This window comes from Drosophila ficusphila, unplaced genomic scaffold (assembly GCF_018152265.1).
Source record: "Drosophila ficusphila isolate 14025-0441.05 unplaced genomic scaffold, ASM1815226v1 contig_198, whole genome shotgun sequence".
NCBI classification, from domain to species: domain Eukaryota; kingdom Metazoa; phylum Arthropoda; class Insecta; order Diptera; family Drosophilidae; genus Drosophila; species Drosophila ficusphila.
Genome location: NW_025064092.1, coordinates 13,433,592 through 13,447,594, shown reverse-complemented (window position 1 = coordinate 13,447,594; position 14,003 = coordinate 13,433,592). Strand labels below are relative to the sequence as shown.

At 44.3% G+C, this 14,003-nt stretch overlaps 1 protein-coding gene across 1 annotated transcript in view; it reads left to right on the top strand.

The window, feature by feature from the left end:
* LOC108096997 overlaps positions 1–14,003 on the top strand; it is an 84,326-nt gene that overhangs the window by 6,237 nt on the left and 64,086 nt on the right. Inside the window, 1 exon segment of the mRNA XM_043207577.1 lies at positions 13,464–13,492. The gene's annotated coding sequence lies outside the window, so the exon portion shown is untranslated.

Sequence of the window (14,003 nt, the reverse complement as noted above, 5' to 3'; positions counted from 1 at the left end):
TACGTGTCGCCCATTCCCATTGCTCTCGGCTCCTCACTCACACATGCATGAAAGTGATATGGCAACAATGTCGGCGACAATCGACATTGAGCCCATAAAATATGATTAATTATACAGATGTAAGCAAATCTCACATCCGTATACAAATGGCTGTGAGGAGGGTGACGTGGCAATGGGTGTAATATTTTATGGCGGACTCTCAAAATCAACTTATCTGATGTTGTGCTATTGTGTTAAGGGTCTAGATCCCACTAAGATTGGAAATGCAATGGTTAAGTGAAATTTCGATACTTTGTTGTTAAACTTTGGGGGGCCAGCAAAAAACGGATTGCTCTTCTTCTGAGTGAAACTCACAACACACAGAGACATTAGCGCCGGTTAGAATTGGCAAAAAACCGGAGAAGGAAGGAGGAAAGTTTGCGACGGAAGGAGAATTTTTAGAAAGAGGGCCGAAAGCAAAAGTTCTGACAACAAATAACCACAAGTGGATGCCACAGCTGGCAAAGCCGATTTTTTTTTATATCCATTCTTTTTTTTCGTTTTCGTTTTCATTTTTGTTTTCCTTTATTCTCGAATTTTTTGTTTGAGCTTTTTGTGTTGTTTCTGTTGGTTTTCTGTTTTTGCGGTAACAGTTGTCAAAATATGGTTAGGACATGAAGTGAATTGAATGCGAGCATATTTCATTCCCATGGAATACGGCAAAAAGTGTGTGCGGTTGACAGAACGGACGGCAAAGTCTGGAGTTTTCCTCACTAGAGTTTTCCTCCCCCGCCCTATTGAGTTTAACTTTCACTTGGCCGGAGATCTCGGTGTTCTCGGTGTTCGCAGTTTAGAAAGTTATTAAAGTGAAATTTTGTGGGGACTCAATGAACTCGAGTATCCGTTATGGCATGTAAAGTTGAAGTTTCTGTTTGTCTTTTCAACTACTTGGATACAGATAAAGTAATACTCACTAAATCGTTTCACGAATTCCACCAAGAGCTGAATTATTTTCATTGATTGGGATTGATCGGCAGCACGACTTGTTCTTAGATAGTCAAGGCAAATCTAAAGAAAATGTGTGACACCCACTCAATCACAATCACCCACACATATCGACTTATTCACACATACACTCACACACTCACACACAAGTAGAGCGATTCAATTTCCGTTGTCAGTTGCTGTCTTCATTTTGGCATTTGGTTTTGTTTTGACTGTGAAATCTTTTGTGGGCCAACTGTTGCCATGTGTATGGATTCCCACACTAAGCACTGGCAAAAACAGTGATTTTCATAGAGAAGTAATCCATATATATTTTATGTAAGGCAACATATGTTCATTTAATTCGATATAAAAAGTGTATAAAATGTTGAGAAGCAAAATTAAAAAAATCACTGTTAGTTTTAACCAAAATTCTGTTTGTGTATATGCAGTTTTCCATATGCATGTGGTCCTTGTGCCACTTCGTAGTCCCATCAGTCTGTCCTGCCGCCTCCTTTCCAATCACTTGCCATTTTCTTCAATGACGAACAATTCAATTTGCCGCCGAAGACCTCTCGATGGTCCCTCCCCCTCCCCCTTCCAACGCCGCCACCCCCTTTGTCGCACTTTTCCGAAGTGTCCTTCTTGGGTCCAAGTGCAGTTTCTCGATTCTGTTTAAACCCTTCGATTTTCTGGCTTTGGTTTCCCTCGTTCTATCCAAAAATTATACTTCTGTTGTGTCTGGCCTGGCGTAGTATTATTTTCAGTCTTTTCGCCTTTGCTCTTGCCATTGAATGCTGTTGTATTAGGTTTTGTTGTTTATTACCTGTGCATTGCCAAGTGTTTTGTTTATAGAGATTCTTATTTTTTTGAGGGGGCTTCATTCTTATGATGCTGTAAATTATTCGCTGCCTGTCGATGGGCAAACTCATAAATAACAAATTTTAAGGCGTTTGAGGCAAGTGCGGAATTGAAAAACAGAAAATGGGACAGAAGAGCTGGGAAAAATGGCGAAAATGTCAAGGGGAATTTACCCTTTACAGATTGATTTTTGCCTTTAAAATTTTATCTGTCTTTTTAGCTTGGAAATTAAAAATAAAAAATTTAGCAGTTAATTCAAGAAAGAAAATAAATTGGTTATGGTTTATGTTTAAAGCAAGGCTATAAATATATTATAAGTATACATATATTATGAATCAATTTCAATCCATTTTCCAGTTGTTGATTTAACGTTTATTCGATTATAATTATTTGTTCGCATCTTCCGTGACCTCTTTTCCCCATCCTACTCCTTGCTGGGTTATAAATCTCCCCCTTTATTTGCGTCCTAAATGTTTGTCCCACTTCCAGCAATATTTACTCATCCCATTCTCCCATTATACGTACCCCGGAGAATACGATTTCCAACGCAAACGGCAAAAGCGAACAATTGTAATTGGGCATTAACATAAGCAGGCACCCGCAGAACAAGGACCTTGCCACCAGCCCCCAAAAGCGGCCCAGCAATTCCCAATGTTAAACATCGGCGGTGAAACCCCTTGTGAAGCTTGAACTTGTCCTGGGAACCCCGACCAGAAGTATCCAAAAATCAGTACGAGTATCATCACAGCTTCCTCGGCTTCCATTCGAATGTCTCCATTCGGCGGGGGCGTCAATTTATTGAATTTTAATTAATTTTATTGCCCGGCATTGTCGTAAAGCCCTTAATGATAGCATTGCCTGTCACCTCGGCACAGTGGAGCCAGCGATTGGCGGCTTAATTTTATTACCCAGGGATAAGCCGAGAAGAATCCAGGGTGCTAGATTGACACTCAATTTGAGGGGTTCCACCGAGGGGTTCCAACCATCAAATCGTTTAATTTTCACAATTCAATTCTTGATATAATGTTATGCGAATAGGGACTTGAGAGTATTTTGGCCAGACTTAGCTGTGTTTTATACAAATGCTGAAACTATGGCAACTGTGTCGACGCACCAACATCAAAACAAATGTGGCAAAAGGTTGTGGGTGGTGGATGGGAGGTTCTGCTTTGGTTCCCACTCTTTAAGGCAGTTGCCAAGGCCAGAGCAATTGTAGACGCAGCTCATTATGCCAAGCGGATGCCACTTGGCATACACTTGGCATGGAGCTGAATCTCTGAATCTCTGGCACTCTGTCCCCAAAAGCACTCGGGGTCAGGTGCAAGGTCCTTCCAAAAACAAATAACATAAACAAGGATGGGGTACCAGGTACCAGGTACCAGGTAAGGAAGGTGGTAAGGTGTCGAGAAGTTCGGTGGGCGGTGGGCGGTGAGCTCAATTTGTCGCCATTGCGTGGCCAATTAACATGCAGCAATTCGCCAACAAACGACGAATAAAGGAAAGCTAATCCGAGAATAAAAATATTATGTTCCAACAATGTGTCCCCCTTCGCGAAATTGACAGTTAAGCCCAAATCGTCTGAGACGGGGAAGGGATATACTCTACGTACAAAGCATAAATAGCAACACGACGCTGTTTGCATGTCTAATGGTCATTCCAACGAGTCGCCGGCACTTCAATCACTTCATTATATTATAGCATCGAGGTCCTGGGTTCCGAAAAAGCGGTCCTAAAACGGAGGCCAGAGGATAAAGCGCCGCAAGGAGAATGGAGAATACGCAAAATGGCATCGAGAATGGCTCGAGAGTGCCTCTAGGCATCCTAGCGGCCGAGAAAAGAGCCAGCCCCCATGAACGGTCCTCTTTTATTGCATTGCGAACATGAAAATAACGAATAAAAATTGAGTGGATTGCCCAAGGACTTGGGGCAGTGCGGGGTTAACGAGGCTGAGCAGTCGAAGCAGTCGAAGGCAGAGGGTTAAGAGACGAGCAAGACGAGGACCTGGGATAACGTTGGGGCGCTTTGCTAATGGCCACCGCAAATCCTCCGCCATAAGGCCAGTGTAACTGAGGATCCGGGCTTAGAGATAGCGGATTAGAAGGAGGTTCAATTCCCTGGATCCTTGGCATGTCCTGAAAGCAGTTGAACTCGAGGATGGATTGTAAACGACGGAGATCCCCAGGAGATGAAAGGCAAATGTTGGGTTGTTGGGCATTGTTTGGATAGGTTGGATAAGAAAACTTCAAGGGTGAAGCTCACAACAGGGAAGGAAAAAAAACATTAAATTAAAAAATGAAGGAAACCTCAATCGCTTACTCTAAAAAAAATCCTTTGTTTCGGTTAGTTATTTTCCTACGAAAGAAGAGAAAAGAGCTTTATAAGCAGGGTAATTCCATTTATTCTTGCTTTTACAGAACTTTGTGTAAATTACTCTCACTTGCAAGGCATAAAATACGTATTCCCCGAATCTCCTCTCCTTTTTATTTTTAGCTCACCTTTACTTTTTACCTTTACTTCTTTACTTTTCCATCAATCAATTTGCTGGCCCGTAGGAATCCTAGATTTCCCTGCGCGAGGAGCTGTTCAATCAGTTTGTTTCCCACAAATTATACGCAGTTCATTGCACCATCGTCATCCGCTGTCCTTTGGAATCGAACCCTCCTTTTCTGTGCTCCTTTTTATTGTTGTTGTTGTTTTTGGTGTTGTTTTTGTTGTGGTTGTTGTTGTGCCAAGTCCCTGGGAAAATTGCATTTGTCGTCGGGCATTGCAAACAGTTTCATTCCGCCTTTCATTTCGGCTCCCTGGCTCCCTGGCTCCGTGTCCTGTGTCCAAGTACGCCATGGGCTTCCGGCATTTGGCACTCGTTTCTAGACTTGCATCAACTTCCGCTCTGTTTCGGAACCGCCCGGTTTCCCCGCTTTTCCTCGACTACCCTCCTCCCCGCCACCACTTTTCCTCCTCTCACTTCGCAGTGGACATGCCGGCAATTTACGCGAATTTCCGCTTGACGGAAATGCACAAAGTGAAAGCAGCCAACAGCCAGCAGCCAGCAGCCAAGGCAGGCGAAAGCGAAAAGCAAAACAACGACAACTTGAGCCTGTCATCACATGGGCAACAGTTTGTCGGGGTGTCCCCATTTCCCATTTCCCATTCTCCCATTCACCACCCATTACCCCCTTCCCGCCTTCCCGCTTTCCTTTTACCTTTCCATTGGCTATTTTTGCCCAGTCCCCCTTTGTTGGCAATTGGTTTATTCTATTAGACTCACTCGGGGAATAGGGGCCATATCGATAAGGTAAATTGAGTCAGTCGCTGCACCCCCCTCAATGGGAATGACTGAGCAGTTGTGATGGAGTGGAAATCCCCGAGGGATTCAAGTCGAAAGTAGAATGCAAATGGAAGTATCTTGACCGGGATTCGTCTAGTCCTGCGCCGATTTTTCCAGTAATTCAATTGACTTTGATTTTTGGCATCAAAGATATCAGTGGTTAAAGCACTCAAAGCGAATCGTTGTTCGTTGTTATTCTCATAAAATCGTTTAAATATTTCTATAGAACCCCTTATTGGGGTCAAAGTCAGAAACCTTTGCCGATGCCTGAATAACTCGTCGGACTGACGGACCAATCGGCCATTAATAGAGCCCAACACAAACTCCGATTTGAGGGGGAAATAACGCATAGCAGGCAATCAATTATTAGCACATTATGCTGTAACTACATAAAAGCCGATGGTAAACGCCTTTTGTGTGTCGAGTCGACCGCTTGTTAGCGTTCAGCTGGCAAGCAGCGCAACGCAAATTGGCCAAGTGGCGCCGCACGTGAGGTCAAAGGTCCATCAGGTGGACGACGGACCCTCGAAAAATACTGCGAGCGAGTCAAGGGGGCTGCTCAAATTATTCGCAGCTAATGAGAGAGTCACGGACTCACAATTTCCCCCCGCCATCTGAACGACTGGCTGGGAAAAATAAAGTAAGTCGAGGGAAACAAAACTATCCGAAAGTAATTCGCTGAAGTAGTTTCTCCCCTCCCCCCTTTTTGCCCCTGAAAAAACAGGGGGGGTTGAAAAGGGGAAAGAACTGCCAAGATTAGTTTCACAGCTTACAGCAATTTGTTGTGACTACAACAGCAGTAGCTGTGGCAGCAACAAAAAGTTGCTCATATTGCGCTAAGAAGTGTACACTGAACGGAATGGAAGGGCAACATATATTCAACGGAAATGGCCTACACTCCGAAAGAAAATTGGGTATTCAGGATCAAAAAAAAAAAATATTTTTCTGTATTGACCTTGGATACAAATGTAGTTTACTACAGTAGCAGAGCCTTACTTATTTTATTCCAAAATACTTGACTTTTTCCGCTGTATCTTTTTTCATCGGGAAAGCAGAAAAGTAGAACTGAAGCCAAAGCCGAAAGCCAAAAGCGGCAAACGTCGTCGTCAACATTTGGCTTAGCTGGGTTTCTGTCGCAGCAGCAGGGGGGCGTAGGCCAGGCGAGGGGCGTGGCAAGGGGGGGGACTGCAAGGGAACTACTGTAACTGTAATACTTTAAGCCTTTACGCAGACGACAACCAGCAGGAGCGTTCTGTGGAACGGGAAACGCGACCACAGTGGCAACCGCAAACTGCAATGATCCCCCGGCACAGTGGTTTCAACTTTATTATTTGGGGTGTGCAGCAAGCCATACCATTTATTAACAGCGAGCTCTGAGGCGATGAAAACCACTTTTTGCTGGTGTGTCACCTCAAATTAATCCATTTGTTTAGTGGTAAACAGTATGCTGGCACCAAAGATAGGTACGTGGCATCGTTAAAAATAGCTCTTGAACACACATTATGAAGACGACACTAGCACAGTTTTAAGAAACGTAAAACAGAAGAAGGAGTTCAAGCATCTCGAGAATAAAAATACTTGGATCGTTTTTCCAGGTATTTGGCCGCTCCCGTCCACTGTGCTGTTTCACTTGCTTTTCTTGCCTTTCTATTTTTATGCGACGTCGGCTAAACACTAAAAGTAGGCAAACAAACAGCAGTGAGCCAGGGGCGGACGCCAAGGGGGGGTCTATAAAATCAGAGAGGGGCTTAGAAGGCGAGGGCGAAGGCGAAGGAGAGGGAGCAACCACAACAAAAACAAAAGAGAGACGCAACAAGGACATGGCATAAAAGGGATTTGCCAAACTGAAACTGTGAAACTGAACTGTGCAGCGTCTTAGCAACTTTGTAGCGCGTGCGAGAGGGAGATGGAGATATGTGTACTGGCGTACATATGTTCGGATATGCTCCTACATGTGTTTGTTTCAACGGTTGAAGGATGGTGGAAGAGGGAAGGGGAATGGGGAATAGGGAGAAGAAGAAGAAGAAGGCACCTGCTGCCTAGAACTTTCCCCAGTTTGCCCGATTTGTTTCGGCCACTTGCCGGGTGCACTAATCACATTTGGGGGCCAGTCGCGTAGTTCCGACTTCGCTATCTGCCTCTCGTTTCCCCACTCTCTCTCTCTCCACACTTGAAAAAAAACTACCTGCACTTAAAGTAAATAATCACCCTTTTGTACGTATCTTCTTAAACTTTAAAGATGTTAACCTTTGTTAAGGGATATTTTCCTGTTGTTATTTGGTAAGACGAGAGTAACCCTCGAATGCAAGACATTTTGAAGGATCTTTTTCGCTCAGTGTTGTTTGCGGACCCGCATAGTTTCAGCAACTTGTTAGACATGCGCTTCCGCTTACGTTGTTTCCGCTTCCGCTTCCCGTTTCCCGCTGCCAGCCGCAGTTGCCACTTCATTTTTTGCCTGCCATGCCATGCTCTTGTTGCTTCGTCGGAGCCTCTGCCTCCTCCTCCTCCTCCTCCTCCTCCTTCTTGTGTTCGTTCTGGTCAGGATTTATGCGTGTCAGATTTTCATGGACACGCTGGAGTTGGCAGAGGGAGGCACAGAAGAGGAGGGGCTGAAGGAAAAGGGGCATCCCAGCGGCCACATGTGCGCCATAATTCAAACTTAACGGTGCTCCCAGAGACGAGTGACTTGCAGCACCTGTGCTCGCAGATCGGGCGGGATTAGGCCCTGGGCAGAAGCCGGAGATGATTCCGGGCCAGGCAGGTTGCCACGATTTATTCTTTTCCCATGGCCAGCGGTGCGGCAATGGGCATAATTTGCTTAAATATTCATCCCGCGGGAGGACTTCGCCGGGGCATGGAGATTAAATTTACTTAGGCTAGTCAGCTAATCATAATGCACTGCACTCCCAGCGAAAACAGAAACTCCAACGAAAGTGTGAATCCAAGTAGAGATTTTTCGACGATTAAGCCGTTGCGAAATCTACTTTAAATAAATTGAATGAAAAATTTAATAACTTTCATACGAATTTCTCAACCCCTCAAACAATTTTGTCTCTGCGCTTTTTTACACACACACAAGCGCCACTGAAAAAAAGGGTTTTGTTTGCGTTATTCCGAGTTTGCATAACCGGAAAAAAGGGTTCATCCTAAAGAGAATGCTATAAAGAATTCAATTCGAATTCCGTTTGGCTTGGTTAGTGCTGCAGAGCGGGTGGCTTCTGTCTGGGATTCCGCATCAAACCCGGCCGTAAAAAATTAAAGGGAAATCAGAAGAAAAACAAATGCAAAAGCTACTTACAGCGACAATTAAATAAAAAACAAGGAAGGATGCCAGCTTCGGCGAGTCGAAGTTTATATACCCTTCTCTATAAACGATAACGATTTTGTCATAAATATTTTCTAGATTTTCCACCGATTATTCCTACGACAGCTATATAATATAGTCGTCGGATATTCACTTTATTTTATTTGAAATTCAAGAGTCGTTAAAAAGTTTTCTATTTAAAAAAAACATGCTTATAGAAAAAAAGCAACGATGTTATAATTTTGTTCCATAAACATAATATTCTATAAAGATTGCTTTAAAACTGAGAAATAAGTGTACATAGAAATAGGCAAACGAAGATCGATTCGGATGGTGATGCTGACCAAGAAGATATATACATACCATAAATGTCTCAAAACTTTCGTCTGAAATTAGAATACCTCTTGCAAGAGTATTTAAAAATAAGAGAAAGGCAAGAGATTCTTTTGATTTAGTGCTGTCTGTCTCCAGTAGACCGCGCTGCAGTGGTGGGTGGTGATGGGCGGGGAAACTTCCTTTGTGGGCGTGGCCAGACAAAGGGCGTTGGCAATTAATTTATGAGGCCCACTTAACGCACACAAACACCCAGGCATATTAATTAATTACTGTGATTTCTTTTAGCGCGTTTGCTTTTTTGCTCTCGCCTTTTTTCGCTTACCCGCCCACCAACCTATACCGATCCGCCACGCCCCCTTTTCCTTCATCCGCTGATTTATGGCAGTCGACTGCTCTGCTCTCAGCGTATTTACTGCTTATTACAGAACGGCAGCAATAACAAAACACAGTGAGCTGCTGAAAAGGGGGGCGGGGAGGAGGGGGAAAAGGGGGGCGGGGAGGAAATTGTGGGTCAGCTGGCAGCCCGCGGAGGTCGCAGATACAATTTACCTCGTTGCCATTGCCGTTTTGTTGGCTCTACTTTGTTTAGCTCTTTAGTGCTCGGCAATTGCAGATCGGTTGGGTATATCCCTTGGCCCCTGGATTGGAATGGATCGTCATTTGACCATATCTGCAATATTGAATACACTTCTTCTGCACTGAAAATCTGAGAACAATAGCTACTGCTTTTGCTGTTTAAGGGATACGTATGTATACCAGGTATCTTATATCCAATAAATCTGAAAACGTAGCTCGCAACTTGTTCGTTCGTTTTGTTCTTCTAACTGACTGTTTTTCCCACAATGTGCTTTGTGTGCACGTGGCTCGCCTTCGAGTGCCCATTGTCCTGCCAGCCGCCCATTTTCGCCCACGCTCGCCTACTTTCCCACTTTCCCGCCCACTTTTTCTCATCTCTTTTCTTCCGGGCCAATTGTCAACTGGCCAAGAACAACAAGCGACTGGCGAGAAGAATGGCCACGAGAGCAGGAACAACAATCAGTTAAGTTATCCTAAATAAACACATTTTCCAAGCACGCAGCGCCAGCGTTTTCCATCCCCCCCCCCAAAGGAAAACTGTGGGGAAAATTTGTTTTTTGGTCCTTGCAGCAGGCAAACTGTTGCTTTGGATAGAAGCGAAAAACCAAGGCTAAGGCTAAGGCGTTGTTGTCCAGGTTTCAAATTAAACTCGAAAGAAAAACAAATTAGGCGAACGCCGGACACAAAGCGTTCGTCGTCTGGTGTTTGCGTTTGCCCAGTGGGAAAAAGGAAAAAGGGGGGCTTGGCGGGGGATTGGTGGCAAATTAAAAGATGTCCCCCGCCGACTGGTAATTGCCGGGCATTCTAGAAGAAATATAAGGAGAAAGCTGCCCGGAATTTCCACATAATGAACAGAGTGGCTTGACTTATGCCCGGGCATTTACATGGATTCCCAGACAAATAGCTCGGCCTCTTCAAGGTTTCAAGGTTTGCCTATCATCAATCATGGCCTGCACTTCAGCCTTGCTCTTGGAACTTGGAACTCCCCTTGAGTCCTTCTACAATCGATCTATATCCATCGATTGGAGCCAGCCGATGGGTGTGTGGCAGGTGGCTTAATGCCAGCGATTTGTGTCATCTGCATATTTCATCAACGCATATTCTATTGCGCTCTTTTAGCCAAGTTATTGCAGTGCGTCGAGTGTGCGAGTAGTAGTGCAATGTGTCTGATTGTATATAATATATATAGGCACAGCAGTACAGTGCGTTTCATACTGGTAGTGGAGTTGGTGTTTTTCGGTTTTATTTTCGGTGTTATTTTGCAACAGCAGCCAAAGGCCTAAGACCTCTTTTCCCGCTCTGCTTCGAAACTTAAAACAAATCTGCTTTGTCGTTTTGAAACGCGCTTTTTATTCTGCATTCCAGTCCTCAAATATATATATAGTACTACATACACGACTGTAAATAGGTCAGCATACTGCTTAAAGTTTGGCTGAAACGCCTGCAAAAACCTGGCAATGTGGAAGGCGTATGCAAATGACCATATCTGTGGGGAGATATGAACGACGAACGTTCGAAGCTCATGTATAAAACGCACTGAGCTTAACAAAAAATATGTGTACACTTGAAACAAAGGCTTTTGCAAATGTTCAAAAATATTTGCCGAGCCTTAAAGTCTTGCTTTGGCCAAACATTCACCCTTACTTATTAGTTATAAATTTGTACAGCTTTCTGTTGAAATAAAAAGTGATTTGAAATCACTAGAGATTTCTCTTGCCTTCGTCCTTTCTGTACATATATGCATATGAGTAAATAGATAAACCCGCCCGTTCCTGCGACCCTTTTTCCAGCCACGCCCATCTTCCGTCCGTGATTGTATGCATTATTGATGCAAAAAGGCCGTCGGCGGAGTCGTCTGTGAGGCCCACTGTCCCTTCTGCCCACTGTCCCATTGCCCATTGCCCATTGCCTTGCTTGGTCCCATCATCAGAGGAGGAAAGGAGAGGACGAGGGGGACGGGGAGTGGGTGGATGGTGGGTGGATCAGAGCGGAGGTGGGCGGATGAAATGGGGGCAGAGCTGCTCTCGCACAGCCCATTTCATTTTTAATAGTTTCAGTCGACGGACGTCGGCGGCGGCATTTCATTTGCCGTTTGTTTACTTGGCAAACTGGGTCTCGTCTCGACCGCTCCCCCCCCACTCCCCTCCACTCCTCTCTTCCTCCTCTGCCATGTGCTTTTCCCCGACCCGACCGTGTCTTGCATTTTCCGCAAATCAAACAGAAAACGCAACCAAAATAAGGAAAAAAATGGGCAAAGGCAAATGTATGAAATTTGCCTCTCTGTTTCGGTTTTTCTTTTTTGTTTTTTTTTTTGTTTTGTTCCTGAACATTTATTGTTGATTTATGCACTGCAGCGCTCACTTTAAAACAGTCACGTTTTTGATGAACCTTACCTTTCTGAAATCATTTCCAATTAGCCCGCCATCTGCAGTTTTGGACCCATTTTCCAATTTAATACAATCACAAAAGAGAAATAGGTAGGTAAATACGCAATTTGCCATTACGGTTGATCTCCTGCCAATTTTGAGAAAAGCTGATCGCCTCGTCATCGTTATGTCAATTGAGTGATGTCACATGAAGCAATCGGGCATAAAATAAACAAATGGCGAGCGCCACACACAGATACGCACTACTACAGGGATAAGTACACACTGACAACGGGATATTTTCCGAAGGATTCAAGGCTCTAAGAGTAGGGAACTTGAGCTGTTCGACAAAATCTAGCTTTTGTTATTTAAAAAATACTTTTATTATTTTACAATCTACTCCTGATCTGAAAAATTGGATTGGATGCGCCTCGCTTAAATTTTCCATCGACCTCTTTTGTATGTCCTGAATATTTTATACTGAAGAAAAACTGTATAAAAACCGATTGCAGTAAATTCAACAAAGTCTGTAATAAATTCAAACTGGAAACTTTAAGGACCTTAAAGGCTTAAAAAGTGACACATTTGTCGCCTGCTGCATTGTGCATGTCTGCGTGCGAGTGTGTGAGTGTGTGCGAGTGTGTGCGTTAATCTATTCATATTTTATGTCCGTCGTACGCCATAAAATCACAATAAATGCCAAGTCCCCCAGCCAAATCCGAATCCGAAGGCGAAGATGGTGCCATGTAGACATACTATATAGTCCATATATAGATGTACAGCTATATAGCTGCATCGCTATAGATATATAGATATAGACGAGACCTCGGGCTTAAGCCAAGCATGCATACCCTGCACATTTATATATAGTCGCAGTCGTAGTCAAAGTCATAGTCTGGTGGCTGTAAAACAGGATTTGCATGGCATCCCGGCCAGATTTGCATGCATATGGCGATGGCGATGGCGGCAGTAAGTTTGACATTGTTGCTCATTGTGAGCAACGAGCTGCGTCTAATGCAAATGCACAAATGCGATTTATGACAAGCGAGAGGCATCAGCGGATATGTACGGGTGTACGAACTCGTTTCGGTTGTTGGGGGGGACTTTGGTGGGCAGATAGTGCCCATATCCCCACTAACACTAACATGGAGCGCCCTGTTTTTGCCCTCACACTCGAACACGCATAACTCGGCCAAAACCCCCCTCCCCCTTCCAATCCCCCCTCCTCCCTCCGTGTCATCCATCATTCGGCCTGTCTGTCAGTTGGCCCATTAACGCCCCGGGGATGGGACCTCCGCCCTCCGCCCCCTCAACTTGGCCAGAATAACCTGGGCCATGGTCATGTGATACGGCTTAGTTCAACATTTGTCTCCCGCCAGCCAGCCAGCTTGACTCCCGCCGTGGAAATTCAATGAAAAAATGTTTGATTAATTGTCCCAAAATGGGAAATGTTTACCTAGTTCTTGGTTTCGTTTACCAATGGCTTACGCGCCGAATGGACTGGATTAACGCTCGATAGACATTAAGTTCGCTCCGGGTGGGGATGGGGATGGGGATGGGGAAAAGCTGATATTGGCCTTTTTACAAATATCCGTAAGCCAGGACAACAAGGGTTAGTTACTTTTTGTTAAATTATGGGTTATTTTAGAAATTGCTCGTGGCGCGGCTTAAGTTACACGGATGCAACAAATCTGACATGACAATTCTGACATTTTGTTTGTCTTTTCAGGGTCTATTATTTTCTCGAGCTCCGCAAAGGTAAGCACTATTATTTGTATATACCCATATGGTATTTCCTGTTTATAATATATGCAGCTTTAAATGACTTATTTAAAGAACTGTCAGTCAACTCTTAAGATTATCTTGTCTGCTTTTTGCATTAAACGCGCGATGAAGGGCTTTGGTTTATAGTACATTTTCCTAATTGGTTCTAAGCCTCAACCGATGGTCCCTGTGAGAAACGCAGTGGAGAGGAGCGGCGATCATTGTCTGCAGTTTTAAAGCAGGTTTCCCGGAATACTTCCTGCCCTTTTGTACCCAGCTCTCTTGTATCTGGGAAAGTATTCGATTTAAATATTTTATCGGTGGGAGTTTGCATCTCGCTCTCGCTTTCGCTAGAGGGAGGAGGGAGGAGGGTTTTGCAACCTTATTTTTTGGAGTTACCTGCTACATCACTCCCCTCAGCACTCGCCCCCCAGAGAGACTGTTGCATTATTCATTAGGGCTGGTGGAGAGAGAGAGAGAGAGGGAGAGAGAGAGAGAGAGGGAG